At 37.5% G+C, this 13630-nt stretch overlaps 1 long non-coding RNA gene across 5 annotated transcripts in view; it reads left to right on the top strand.

The window, feature by feature from the left end:
- The window catches only part of LOC102138819 (uncharacterized), a 996710-nt gene that overhangs the window by 493115 nt on the left and 489965 nt on the right, over positions 1–13630 (top strand). For all 5 annotated transcript variants that reach the window (XR_010577831.1, XR_012417221.1, XR_012417220.1 and 2 more), the window contains one exon: positions 4976–5055. This is a non-coding gene — a long non-coding RNA (uncharacterized lncRNA). The remainder of the gene's footprint in view (positions 1–4975; positions 5056–13630) is intronic.

Genomic DNA, 13630 nt, shown 5'->3' with positions numbered 1-13630 from the left:
AATCATGCAAATTACCTCCATCTTTTTATCACAAATTCAAGTGAAAAGACAATAGAGATTGGCGCCTTTAAAATGTCAAAACAAAACAACTCTCTCAACCCATAATTCAATTTCAAAAATGAAGGCAAAACAGAAACACTTTAAGTTCAAATAAACACCAAGAGAATTCATCTTCAGTGGATCTTCCCTAACAGAAATATCAGGGAAAGCATCTCTCAGACTGATACCAGGCTGAAATGTGGATCTACATGAAGGGCTAAAGAACACTGGCAGCCGGGTGTGGTGGCTCACGCCTGTAATCCCAGCACTTTGGGAGGCTGAGGCGGGTTGATCACCTGAGGTCAGGAGTTTGAGACCAGCCTGGCCAACACGGAGAAACTCCATCTCTGCTAAAAATCTAAAAATTTAGCCAGGCACGGTGGCACACGCCTGTAGTCCCAGCTACTCGGGAGGCTGAAGCAGGAGAATTACTTGAACCTGGGAGGTGGAGGTTGCAGTGAGCTGAGATTGCACCACTGTACTCCAGCGTAGGTGACAGAGTAAGACTCCGTCTCAAAAATGAATAAATAAATACATATGAAATAAAAAATAAAAAACACTGGCAATTTTAAACGTAAAAGGCATTTTTCTCATTTGTTATCTTAAAATGATGATTGACTGTTTAAAGCAAAAAGTAATAATAAATTGTAAGGACTGCACATATATGAAACTAAAATGTATGACAACAATGAGGGGGTAAATGGAAGTATCATGTTTAAACTTCAATTATACTTACGTCGATATGATATTATTTGAAAGTGGACTGTGGTAAGGATTCATATAATAATGTCTTAAGAAAACACTGAAATATAAAGATATGGAGTCAAAAAGCCAGAGTAGATAAAATGAAACATAAAATACTGAATTAATCCAAAGAACTCCAGAAAGGAGGAAAAAAAGAAAGAAACACAAATTGGAAATGTAGGAAAAGAATATTTTGGTTGAACTTACACACAATAACATCAATAATTACATTCAATATAAGTAGACTACACTCTTGAATTAAAAGGGAGAGTTCGTCACGTTGACTAAATGAGCAAGGTTCAAGTCTACTGCTTGTAAGAGATGTGCTTTATGTATAAAAGTCTAGAAATGTTATTTAATATGAGTAAAAGAACAAAAAGGTAGATATGCAAGCCATAAGAAGGCTGGAGTGGCTCAGTTATTATCTGAAACAGTGGAGTAAGAGATCAGAATTAACATTATAGATAAAGACGGATATCTAACAATGATAAAAGAATCTATTTACCAGAAAGTCAAAATAAGACTGAATTTGTGTGTACCTAATAGCATACCTTGAAAATATATAAATGAAAATCGGCTGAACTAAAAGAAGAAATAGTCAAATCTACCCTTATGAATAGAGATTCTAATACTCCTGTTTCTATGATTGAGAGAAAAATGGAGAATATGCCATTAAAAAATTAAATATTTGAATTGTAGCTACTAGCATTAACGTAACACTGGGCTTATTTTACTTTGTATCTTCTCTCCCGTTGTCATGATTTTGTTACCTCTATCATTTCTACATTCTTGTAGTTTACAATATTTATTTTCATTCTGATTATTTTGCTCTGGTTTCTATTTTTGTATTGACCTACAGTTAAATATACTCAGATCCCACCACTGGGTCTTTGCTGTAGTTTTCCCTGTCGGTTCTTGGTTGGTAGGAGTTTCTCCTCTGGCATTTTCTCGTAATGAGCTCAGTGGAAGAATAGTCACTGAGTTGTTAAAATTCAAACCTATTAGAGAGTATAATTAAATTTAACTCAAATTTTGTCTGAAAATAAAACTTTGACTTACCATTTATTTCCTTGATTTTCTTAAAGGTATTATTCCAATTTTGTATTATTCCAAATTCCAATTGGAATTTGTCATTTAATTTTGCTTAAAATTTTACAAACTGGTATTTAATTTTGCTTATCAACCTCTTTTTGTAAGAGGTTGATATATTTGTTTGACTTCTTGAAATACATTTACCTTTAAAGTCCCAGTATTTAATAGAATATATTTTTGTATTGACTGTTTTGGATCAAGTTTCCCTGGTGTACAGTGTATTTTGTCAATATATAGATTTAATCTTCTTTTATTTCAGGAAAGCTTTCTTGAATTGTAGTTTAAATACAATACAATTTAAACTACAATTGGGGGAGAATTCCTCCTTTGGGTGCTTGTTATCTATACACACTTTCTCTAGTTCTTTTTTTTTTTCATTATGTTTCCTTCACTTACTATGCAAACCTATGATGTCTATTCCATTCTATGCTTGTTATTTCATCTTTATTTGTAAAATTTTTTTTTTAATTCCTTTCCTGAAGTTTTTGTTTCATTTTGTTTTGTTTTCTCCTTTTTCTTGTTATCTGGTCTTTAAATTTGTTCTTTTATGTATATGTTTGATTGCTTCATCAAAGTTTTTTTCTTTGTTTCATACTGCAATTTTGGTCACACTATTCATCTATTGTGTCTACTGGCAGTAGATTCAGAGTTTTTGAGTTCAATTTAACTTTTCTTTTACAATTTTATTGTACTGTGCTTATTTTTTTTTTCTTGTTTCACTGCTTAATTCTGAATGAGCTGGATTTTTAGAAAACTATTAGCAGACACATGCTTTGGAGAAGAGAGGGGTCAGGAATTTGTTGCTACAGCAAGGGACTCTCCACCCATAGTTGCACCTGCTTTGTGTAACTTCCTCATCTCTTCTGACTCCCATAACCTACCTGACTCAGGGGAACTTTGGCAGCTGGTACAGCCACATGGCTTCTGTAGCCCTTGCTACCCAGACACAGTTAACTGCTTACCTAGGTAACTTGCATATCCTTACAAAGTGTATTTTCTGCAAGCACAATTCTGGGTTTCTCTGGGCACTTTCTATACCTTTTCTCTCTCCTCAGCCATTGGTTTTGTCCACATGCCCTCTCATTTAAAGGGAATCTTCATTGTCAGTTTTGGTGATCACCACTGACTCTCTGTACTTCACTTTTTGTTTACCTGTAATATGTAGATAAGATAGTACCTCATAGGGTTGTTATGAGGTGTAAATGAGGTCATATTTGTAAGTCACTTAGAAAAATCCCAGGAACATAATAAGCACTAGTTTAGCATTTGCTCCATTGAAACCAACAAATTTGCACCCTCTACGCCCCTTCATGACTCCCACTCCTTCCTGGCAGGACCGTCACTGCTTCCCACATGGGGTGTTCTGGCCTCAGAGGTTTTGGCAGTAGTCATATATTAGTTGAAATTTGTAGATTTTCTCCAACTCAGAGTCTCACTAAAAATATGCTTTTGCTTCCCTCATTATTTCTACTTTTTGTTTGGTTTCTGGGGGAAAAAAACCTGTGAGAACATTAGGAACACGCTCCCATAATCATACAGCAAAATTCACTGGCAACTTACACCTTTGGCATCATTTTTAAGCACTCCCCTAACTTCAGAGCGAGCTCTCAAGTTAGCCTGACATGGAAATAAAACATCTTCCCTTTGTTTTTTGCCTCATCATTCCATACATCATGAGATATATTTCCAGAAACTGGATCAATCAATCCAACCAATCAATATTAAAGGGGTGAAATATGAGAAAGAACAAAAATGTCCTCAAGTCTCAGACAAAGTAAATAAATCTGTTCTCATATGAAGATGCCTGTCATGGGCTTGACATTTTTATCCACCCACCCAGACCCCACTGCCTGATCCCTGGAGCATCTCTGGAAACATGGGCTTGGTGTTCCTATGAGCACTTCCAAGCTAACCCAGTGATCTAAAGTAAAATAACAAGGCATGTTATTGTTTTGTTAAAACATGACTATTTTTCTTACAAGAGAATTACAAAAATAATAATTTCCTTAATACCCAGGTAACAGCAATGAAATTTTCCCAAGCTGGTTTTAGCAGCCTAGCAGGAACACAGCAGCAAACAGTGTAAAAATTAACAGAAGCACATTAAGCTCATTTGCACACACCCACACACTGAAAATGCAAAACTTATAAATTTGTAAAATTACAAAGAATAAAAAGGTGAGAACACATTTTAAAAAATCAAAGCATTTGGGAGAAAAAAATGAATAACAGAGCTTATTCAACAAAACTGAAACTTCTTATGAACCCAACAGGATTTATAATGGTCAGAATTCTGTTCTGTGAAGCAGAGAAAGGTCAAGTCACCTCTCTCTCTCTCTCTCTCTCTCTCTTTAATGTCGGAAAATAGAACAAAACGAAATAGGGGGACCTGTTACTGGTGCTTATAAGTATCTCAAAATCTTCCCTACATCCAAATGATTAGGCAGATAGAATCCAAAAACACTTCTGTACTTGCTTATGAATTCTAGGTTTAAAGACACCCTTACCCTCCAGTGAGCACTCACTTATTGAATGCTTGCACCAAGGAAATTTGGAGTTTGTAGATTGTGATGGGCTGAATGTTTGTGTCCTCCTCCCAAATTCCTATGTTGAAATCCTAACCCCTAATGTAATGGTATTAGGAGGTGAGGTTTTGAGAGGTGATCAGGTCATGAGGGTGGACCCTTCATGAATAGGATTAGTATCTTTATGAAGGAGACCCCGGAGAACTCTATGGTCCTCTTTCCTGCCTGTGGCAGTATAACAAGAACATGTCCACCTGCAACCTCGTGACAGCCCTTACAAGAACCTGACAGTAACCAGGGTGGCACCCTGATCTTGGACTTCCAGCATCCAAAAGAGTGAGACACAAATTCATGTTGTTTAGTAAGTCACCCAGTCTGTGACACCGTATAGTAGTCTGAGCTGATTAAGACACAGGCATGCTAACCAGGGTCATTACCTCTCCGATTTAGTCTGTAAGAAGAAGAAGTGTTCTCAAAGCCCCATGCTTATGACTTTTGATAGCTGAAGTCCACTTAAACAGGAAACTGACACTAATCTATTGTCATCAATCACGTAACATGTTCCTTTTCCACAGGTTGAAGAAAGAAAATGGCAAAATAGAAAAGTCCATGCTTACAGAAACCAGGGGAGTAGGAGGAAGAAATTCTGTCTTCAGTAAGTTTTGTTTTTATTTATTTATTTTTGAGACGGAGTTTCACTCCTGTCACCCAGGCTGCACTGCAATGGTGCAAACTTAGCTCACTGCAACCTCCGCCTACGGGGTCCGAGCAATTGGCCATCATCACTTTTGTTTGCCCAATGCTTCCAAGCACAGAGGGGTGTGGGAAAGTTTTATAGTGGGTTGGGGAGGATGCAGGGGAAGAGAAGGCTTCAGATATGCTCTGGCTAGAGGTTGTTGGTATGGAGAAGCTGAGGTTGGCATGGCTTAGGGAGAAACAGGTCATCTTATGTGATTGGCTGGAGAGCATATTTGGCTTTTTCTAGTTTGTCTTAAGTGGAAGGTGGTCGTCCTTGATTAAGTCTTGACTGTTTAGGAATGACTGAATCAGACCTTGGGGTTTGGCCTACTGGGCTTCTTACCTAGGTGAGAGATGTATTGTCATATTTAGTTTGGTTGGTGTCTGTATATTCAATCTGTCAGGTTGAAAGATTTTGATCAAAGTGCAAGGCATATTGAGAATGCAATATTTGCTCCTGTTTCCTTTTGAAGAAAAGTCAGAATATTAGAGTGCTGAGGCCACCTATATATGCTGAAAATTAAATCTACCTAGACTGAATGGGAAGTTGATAACCCATAAAGAAAGCATGTTTAATGGCAAACCAAGCAATAAAATACAGTCATTCCCATGTAGATAAAATGATCCACATTTTTATCACAAGAATGATTTAGCATAACAGTATCCAAAACCAACAGGTCTTCCATAAATTGTTACATTTAAGCAACTCAGAAAACTTTACATTATATTAATATTAATTTGATTAATAAAATATTAATGAAATTAGTATCTTCAACCTTTTTATATGTTTATATAGTGTTCCATTTGTAGACCTATTTGTCTGAATAAAGGTGATCTATTAATGATTAATAGATGCAAATACTTTTTTATTTCCATAACTGTCTCTCAGTCCTGCAAAAATAAACCTGTGCATATTCTCATTTTTCCTAATTCTTCTTAGAAAAATTTTAAATTCCCTTCTATCTCATGAAATCATGAAAGCCATGTGGACATATTACAGTAGGTAGCTAGCCAGGCATGATCAGGGCTGGAGAGGGCTCCCCCTTGTCACACCAGGCATGTCAGGAGATCATCAGGTGATGGTCAGGCAGTTGTTAATTGTCTCTCTCAAATAATGATTGGTCACAGCCAGTGCCAGGGAAAGGCAGTCCCCCAATAAATAGAAAACACCTGAAGCTATGAGAAGGCACTTCCTGAGAAGATTCAGGAGTTGGGCAGGTAGGTTCAACTGTATACATTAAGAGAAAAATGGTGGTGTTTAACTGGTATATGAGCTGCTAGGAACATTCAGCTGGTAAGGGAAGAAAGCCTTAAGTGAGCATGCGTACAATTCCAGTCAACACTCTGGGCATGTTCACCTCCCATGTGCTAGCAGGCCACTGTGCATGCCGAGAGCCCACCCCAAGGAGAGAATCAGGGGAAAAGGGATGCAAGACCCTGGAAGCATGCCTATAAAACCCCAAATCAAAAGGTCAAACCAGGCACTTGCTCTCTCAAGTTGCCCTCTTGGTCCTCCTCCAAGTGTACTTTACTTCCTTTCAGTCCTGCTCTAAAGCTTTTCAGTAAACTTTGACTCTTGCTCTAAAACTTGCCTCAGTCTCTCTTTCTGCCTTATGCCCCTCAGTCAAATTCCTTCTTCTGAGGGGGCAAGAATTGAGGTTGCTGCAGACTCGTAGGGATTCACCACCACAAACGTACATTGGTGCCACGTGACTCGGATATCTTCTGCTGCAAACAGATACTACTTACAATTTGTTATTTGCTTAGGTATTTTGTGACAGTTTATTTTGTTTTGTTTTTGAGATGGAGTCTCTGTCATCCAGGCTGGAGTGCAGTGGGGCAATCTCAGCCTCACAGCAGCCTCCGCCTCCTGGGTTCAAGTGATTCTCATGCCTCAGCCTCCAGAGTAGCTGGGACTAGAGGTGTGCTCTAGCACACCTGGCTAATTTTTGTATTTTTGGTAGAGATGGGATTTCACCATGTTGGCCAGGCTGGTCTCGAACCCCTGACCTCAAGTGATCTGCCTGCCTTGGTCTCCCAGAGTGCTGGGATTACAGGTGTGAGCCACCATGCCTGACCTGACAAAAAATATTTTTTAATTTGCTTGTTTTAAATGATATTTGTTTGGTTTTAGCTGTACAGAATTTTAATAAACTTTCAATTCACTAAATAAGGCTTCTAAACTCACTAAATCTGTTGAAATAATTTGGTAAAGGTTTTCCATTCTTAACCATCTAGATACTGCGGTGCGTATTTTTCTTCTTGACTTACTTGACCTCTGGGCTGCGTTGATTACTTCTTTTATTATGAAATTCTTTCTTTCCTTGAATTCCATGTGTGAGAATGTCGGCTGGCTTTACTCCAGTCTAGGAAAATTGATATATATACTGACTTTGTAAGAAGAAGGTTAGATTCAAGGGACTAAGGTCTACAAAATGGCAGAATTAAGATCTGTTTACTATTCATTCCAAATGAGCCACAACTAGATAATGACTCCATTGGGTAGGAAGAAAATGATAATCTCATCAAATAATGAGGGAAAATGAATAAATGGAGGAAAATGGTGGGCCAGATGAAATATTAAGTGTAATATATTTCTGGATATTTGTGTGCCTTTTCTTTCATCTTTTTCTTACTTTCTGCATTTTCCTTGTTTATTGTCTCCCTCCCTCCCACCCCCGTTCAATGAATCCCTGAATCCTCTTCTCCCAAATCTATTTCTTTCCCCTTAAAATTTCTAAGGAACACTGGGTTCCATCTTAGACAATAAAATTATTTTCTTTTTGGTTAAAGTTCAATTGCTTCCCAATCTCATGAACGCCCCTGCGGGAAAACCCTGCAGTCAAAGTTGTCTAAATTCCTACTCCCTTTTGCTTCTGGCTAATACAGGAGATTTAATAAGTAATGAAGAATCTGCAAAAGAATATGTATTTCTGCAAAAGATTTGGCTAATGTGTCTGATATTTTCTATGAAAAGCACACATCAATTTTTGTATTAAACTCTTGGCATGTGTTCAACACTGACATGTGCAGTTGCCCTGGGCTAAGACCAAAATTAATGTATAGCTCTTGGGGCATCCTGGACAAACACAAAGGATGATTTATGACAACATGCCATTCAAATGAAAGTCATAATTGTTTTTCTAGACAGAAAGAAACTTGCTGCTTTTGGTCAATATCTTTTGTTTAGAAACTTACATTGATTTTACCTGAGAATGCTCTGTTCATGTAGCTGGATGATAGTGACTCTTTTTTCTGGACTTTTAATATAATTTGTATCTCTCTTCTGAAAATATACAAGAAATTAAAAAATTTCATTCCTGTCAAATAAAAACCTTAGCATCAGTCTAATATGACTTTATCACTTTAATAGAGGGGTGAAGATGGTCTCCATGGCCGCTGGTCATATTTTTCTTTTTAGAAAAGAAACCATCATGAAAGAAATCCCAGTGCTTCCACTGACACATTCGCCATCAGCAGACACATAAATAATTCATAGAGAAATAATCTTTGAAAAACGCAAATCTAAATATTGGAGTACGTTCCTTTTATTTTTTCTATTCAATTCACCCTATCTTTGTTATTCTCTGTTTAAATATGCCAAAGCTAACTCACTTTTTGTCTAAGAATGTATGATGGATACATTGATATTAGGGAAAGAATTTTCCTAAGATCACTAGAATCTCTAGTTTTAATCAAATTTTTAAAATCCCACTTAGAATATATATATTTCGTTACAGCATTTAGCAGGCTCTATGCAAGCCGTATGTTATATTCTTAACCTTCTTTCAACAAATGCCAACTAATAAATGCAAGTCGTTGATATTCCCACTCCTGTCTCAGAAACTCCCTAGGAAGCTGCTAACAGTGTTTATTCTTTTCTATTATTCTTTTCTATTGCTACCCACTCTGTTTTCCCTATTCTCAAATCTGCTTATGCCTTTTGAACTTGTAACCTGGGCGAGACTTGCCCTGCTCCAATTCTATTCTTGGTGTCCTCAAAAAACTAACACTGTAGCTTCTATCTCACTAGACTTTTTAAATCCAGTCTCCAGCACAAGTCTCTCCCCTGTCTCTCCCTTGGGTCCCATCAAAATGAGTGACTCAAGTACCCACCAGTTAAAATGTGGAGAAATAACAATTTTAACACATGAAGAAAAATGCAACCATACAAATTGAGGGTGCTTCTGCCTTAAGCATTTGTCCAAACTTCTCCAATCATAGTTGTACATAAAAAAGAAATCCCTGTCATAAGAATAATAACACATTATCCACACCTAGTATGATTCAGCTTAAGGAGTTTTGTCTTAATAACTATGTCAGATACTGTATTTGAAGGAAATATAAGGACACAAAACATAGAATAGAGAAAAGTGATTTCCTGCAAGCAAAGCTTTAGAGTATCATGCAATTACATTCTACACTGAGGCTCTAAAGAGCTAAAGGGCATTCTCTGGAGGGTCATAAACTAGCAGAAAATTGCATAGGAGTTACCTGAAGAAACACAAGGTAGAGAGTACGTAAGCATGATGTTCTGAAACAAACAAACAAACAAACCTAGGAGCCAAAATACCCACCTCAGTTACTAATTATGTGATATTTGCAGATTCACTAACTTATTTCAGTTGCATTTTCTTAACTATAAAATGAGTGTCAGAGTCAGCTTGTCATTCTTATGGAATAAAATTAAACACGTAACATTGTAAGAATAGTATACATTTTATATATATGTATTCTATACATATATTATACATTATATTGTAAGAATATGTATCTTATATAGATATTATACAATCCTGATTGTACATAAAAAGTGGATTCCTTGTAATAAGAATAATACAATAAGACTAACCCACATAAGTGGGTTAATGCACTTATACCTAGGTTTCCATTATTGGAATTGGAATGCTAAGCACGTGGGAGCTATTTATATCCTACGGCTCAAGGTCATTGCCAAGGTCTGATTTCTCACACAGCAAAAATTCAACAAATTGCAACCTCTAATGTAAATATTTATCTAGTTTATAGAAATAGATAAATAACTTCTCTGTATGTAATATATTATTATTAAATGTATGTTTATATGTAATATATATTTTTTATATATAAATATTCTATATATATTTTTATATTATATATAAAATGTATATTTTATATGTAATATAAAATATAATATATTATATATAATACAATATTTTCTCTATAATATGTATATATAGTATATATGTACATACATATATTACATATATTATACATATTATACATTATTTATATAAATATATTATGTATAATATATTACTTACATATTACATATATACTATATACATAATACAATATAGTATCTATAATATATCTATATTATATATTATGTACGTATATACACATATTACAATTATGTATATATTATATATGTATATACATTTATTCTGTGTATATAGTATATATGCACAATCTATTACATAATGTATATTATAAATATATTATAAATAATATATGCAATATATTATGCAATATGTAATGTATAGTATTTACATAATATATTATACATAATATATACATTGTTCTTAAATGTGTGAGGCACCTGATGTATGATACAACTGGGTCCTGAGGCAATGAATTACATATGCATATATAATGAAATATATATGTATACATCACATATATACACATATATAATACACATGTGCATTGTATGTGTATATTTAGTATATAATATATAATATGTGTCTCATATGTAGCTGAGGCTAATCCTGTTAGAAATTAATTCTATAAGTATGATAGAGAAAGAAGTGGGAACAGCAGTGCAATTTACTTGCCTTTTCCAAAATTTTTTTCCTGCCACTGCTTAGCAAATAGAGTACAGTGTGTTAAAAGTAGAAAAGATTGGGGGGGCGGAGCAAGATGGCCGAATAGGAACAGCTCCACTCTCCAACTCCCAGCGCGAGCCACACAGAAGACTGGTGATTTCTGCATTTTCAACGGAGGTACTGGGTTCATCTCACTAGGGAGTGCCGGACAATCGGTGCTGGTCAGCTGCTGCAGCCCGACCAGTGAGAGCTGAAGCAGGGCGAGGTATCGCCTCACCTGGGAAGTGCAAGGGGGAAGGGAATCCCTTTTCCTAGCCAGGGGAACTGAGACACACAACACCTGGAAAATCAGGTAACTCCCACCCCAATACTGCGCTTTAAGCAAACAGGCACACCAGGAGATTGTATCCCACACCTGTCCGGGAGGGTCCCACGCCCACAGAGCCTCCCGCATTGCTAGCACAGCAGTCTGCGATCTAACCGCAAGGCAGCAGCGAGGCTGGGGGAGGGGCGCCCGCCATTGCTGAGGCTTAAGTAGGTAAACAAAGCCACTGGGAAGCTCGAACTGGGTGGAGCTCACAGCAGCTCAAGGAAACCTGCCTCTCTGTAGACTCCACCTCTGGGGACAGGGCACAACTAAACAACAGCAAAAGCAGCAGAAACCTCTGCTGACAGAAACAACTCTGTCTGACAGCTTTGAAGAGAGCAGTGGATCTCCCAACACGGAGGTTGAGATCTGAGAAGGGACAGACTGCCTGTTCAAGTGGGTGCCTGACCCCTGAGTAGCCTAATGGGAGACATCCCCCACTAGGAGCAGTCTGATACCCCACACCTCACAGGGTGGAGTACACCCCTGAGAGGAAGCTTCCAAAGCAAGAATCAGACAGGTACACTTGCTGTTCAGCAATATTCTACCTTCTGCAGCCTCTGCTGCTGATACCCAGGCAAACAGTGTCTGGAGTGGACCTCAAGCAATCTCCAACAGACCTACAGCTGAGGGTCCTGACTGTTAGAAGGAAAACTATCAAACAGGAAGGACACCTACACCAAAACCCTATTAGTACGTCACTATCATCAAAGACCAGAGGCAGATAAAACCACAAAGATGGGGAAAAAGCAGGGCAGAAAAGCTGGAAATTCAAAAAATAAGAGCACATCTCCCCCGGCAAAGGAGTGCAGCTCATCGCCAGCAACGGATCAAAGCTTGACGGAGAATGACTTTGACGAGGTGAGAGAAGAAGGCTTCAGTCCATCAAACTTCTCAGAGCTAAAGGAGGAATTACGTACCCAGCACAAAGAAACTAAAAATCTTGAAAAAAAAGTGGAAGAATTGATAGCTAGAGTAATTAATGCAGAGAAAGTCATAAACGAAATGAAAGAGATGAAAACCATGACACGAGAAATACGTGACAAATGCACAAGCTTCAGTAACCGACTCGATCAACTGGAAGAAAGAGTGTCAGTGCTTGAGGATCAAATGAATGAAATGAAGTGAGAAGAGGAACCAAAAGAAAAAAGAAGAAAAAGAAATGAACAAAGCCTGCAAGAAGTATGGGATTATGTAAAAAGACCAAATCTACGTCTGATTGGGGTGCCTGAAAGTGAGGGGGAAAATGGAACCAAGTTGGAAAACACTCTTCAGGATATCATCCAGGAGAACTTCCCCAACCTAGTAGGGCAGGCCAACATTCAAATCCAGGAAATACAGAGAACGCCACAAAGATACTCCTCGAGAAGAGCAACTCCAAGACACATAATTGCCAGATTCACCAAAGTTGAAATGAAGGAAAAAATCTTAAGGGCAGCCAGAGACAAAGGTCGGGTTACCCACAAAGGGAAGCCCATCAGACTAACAGCAGATCTCTCGGCAGAAACTCTCCAAGCCAGAAGAGAGTGGGGGCCAATATTCAACATTCTTAAAGAAAAGAATTTTAAACCCAGAATTTCATATCCAGCCAAACTAAGTTTCATAAGTGAAGGAGAAATAAAATCCTTTACACATAAGCAAATGCTTAGAGATTTTGTCACCACTAGGCCTGCCTTACAAGAGACCCTGAAGGAAGCACTAAATACGGAAAGGAACAACCGGTACCAGCCATTGCAAAAACAAGCCAAAATGTAAAGATCATCGAGGCTAGGAAGAAACTGCATCAACTAACGAGCAAAATAACCAGTTAATATCATAATGGCAGGATCAAGTTCACACATAACAATCTTAACCTTAAATGTAAATGGACTAAATGCTCCAATTAAAAGACACAGACTGGCAAACTGGATAAAGAGTCAAGACCCATCACTCTGCTGTATTCAGGAGACCCATCTCTCATGCAGAGACATACATAGGCTCAAAATAAAGGGATGGAGGAAGATTTACCAAGCAAATGGAGAACAAAAAAAAAGCAGGGGTTGCAATCCTAGTCTCTGATAAAACAGACTTTAAACCATCAAAGATCAAAAGAGACAAAGAAGGCCATACATAATGTTAAAGGGATCAATTCAACAGGAAGAGCTAACTATCCTAAATATATATGCACCCAATACAGGAGCACCCAGATTCATAAAGCAAGTCCTTAGAGACTTACAAAGAGACTTAGACTCCCATACAATAATAATGGGAGACTTCAATACTCCACTGTCAACATTAGACAGATCAACGAGACAGAAAGTTAACAAGGATATCCAGGA

Source organism: Macaca fascicularis, chromosome 9 (assembly GCF_037993035.2).
Source record: "Macaca fascicularis isolate 582-1 chromosome 9, T2T-MFA8v1.1".
Classification (NCBI taxonomy): domain Eukaryota; kingdom Metazoa; phylum Chordata; class Mammalia; order Primates; family Cercopithecidae; genus Macaca; species Macaca fascicularis.
The sequence above is the reverse complement of the archived record's forward strand: the minus strand, read 5'-3'. Positions and strand labels throughout refer to the sequence as shown.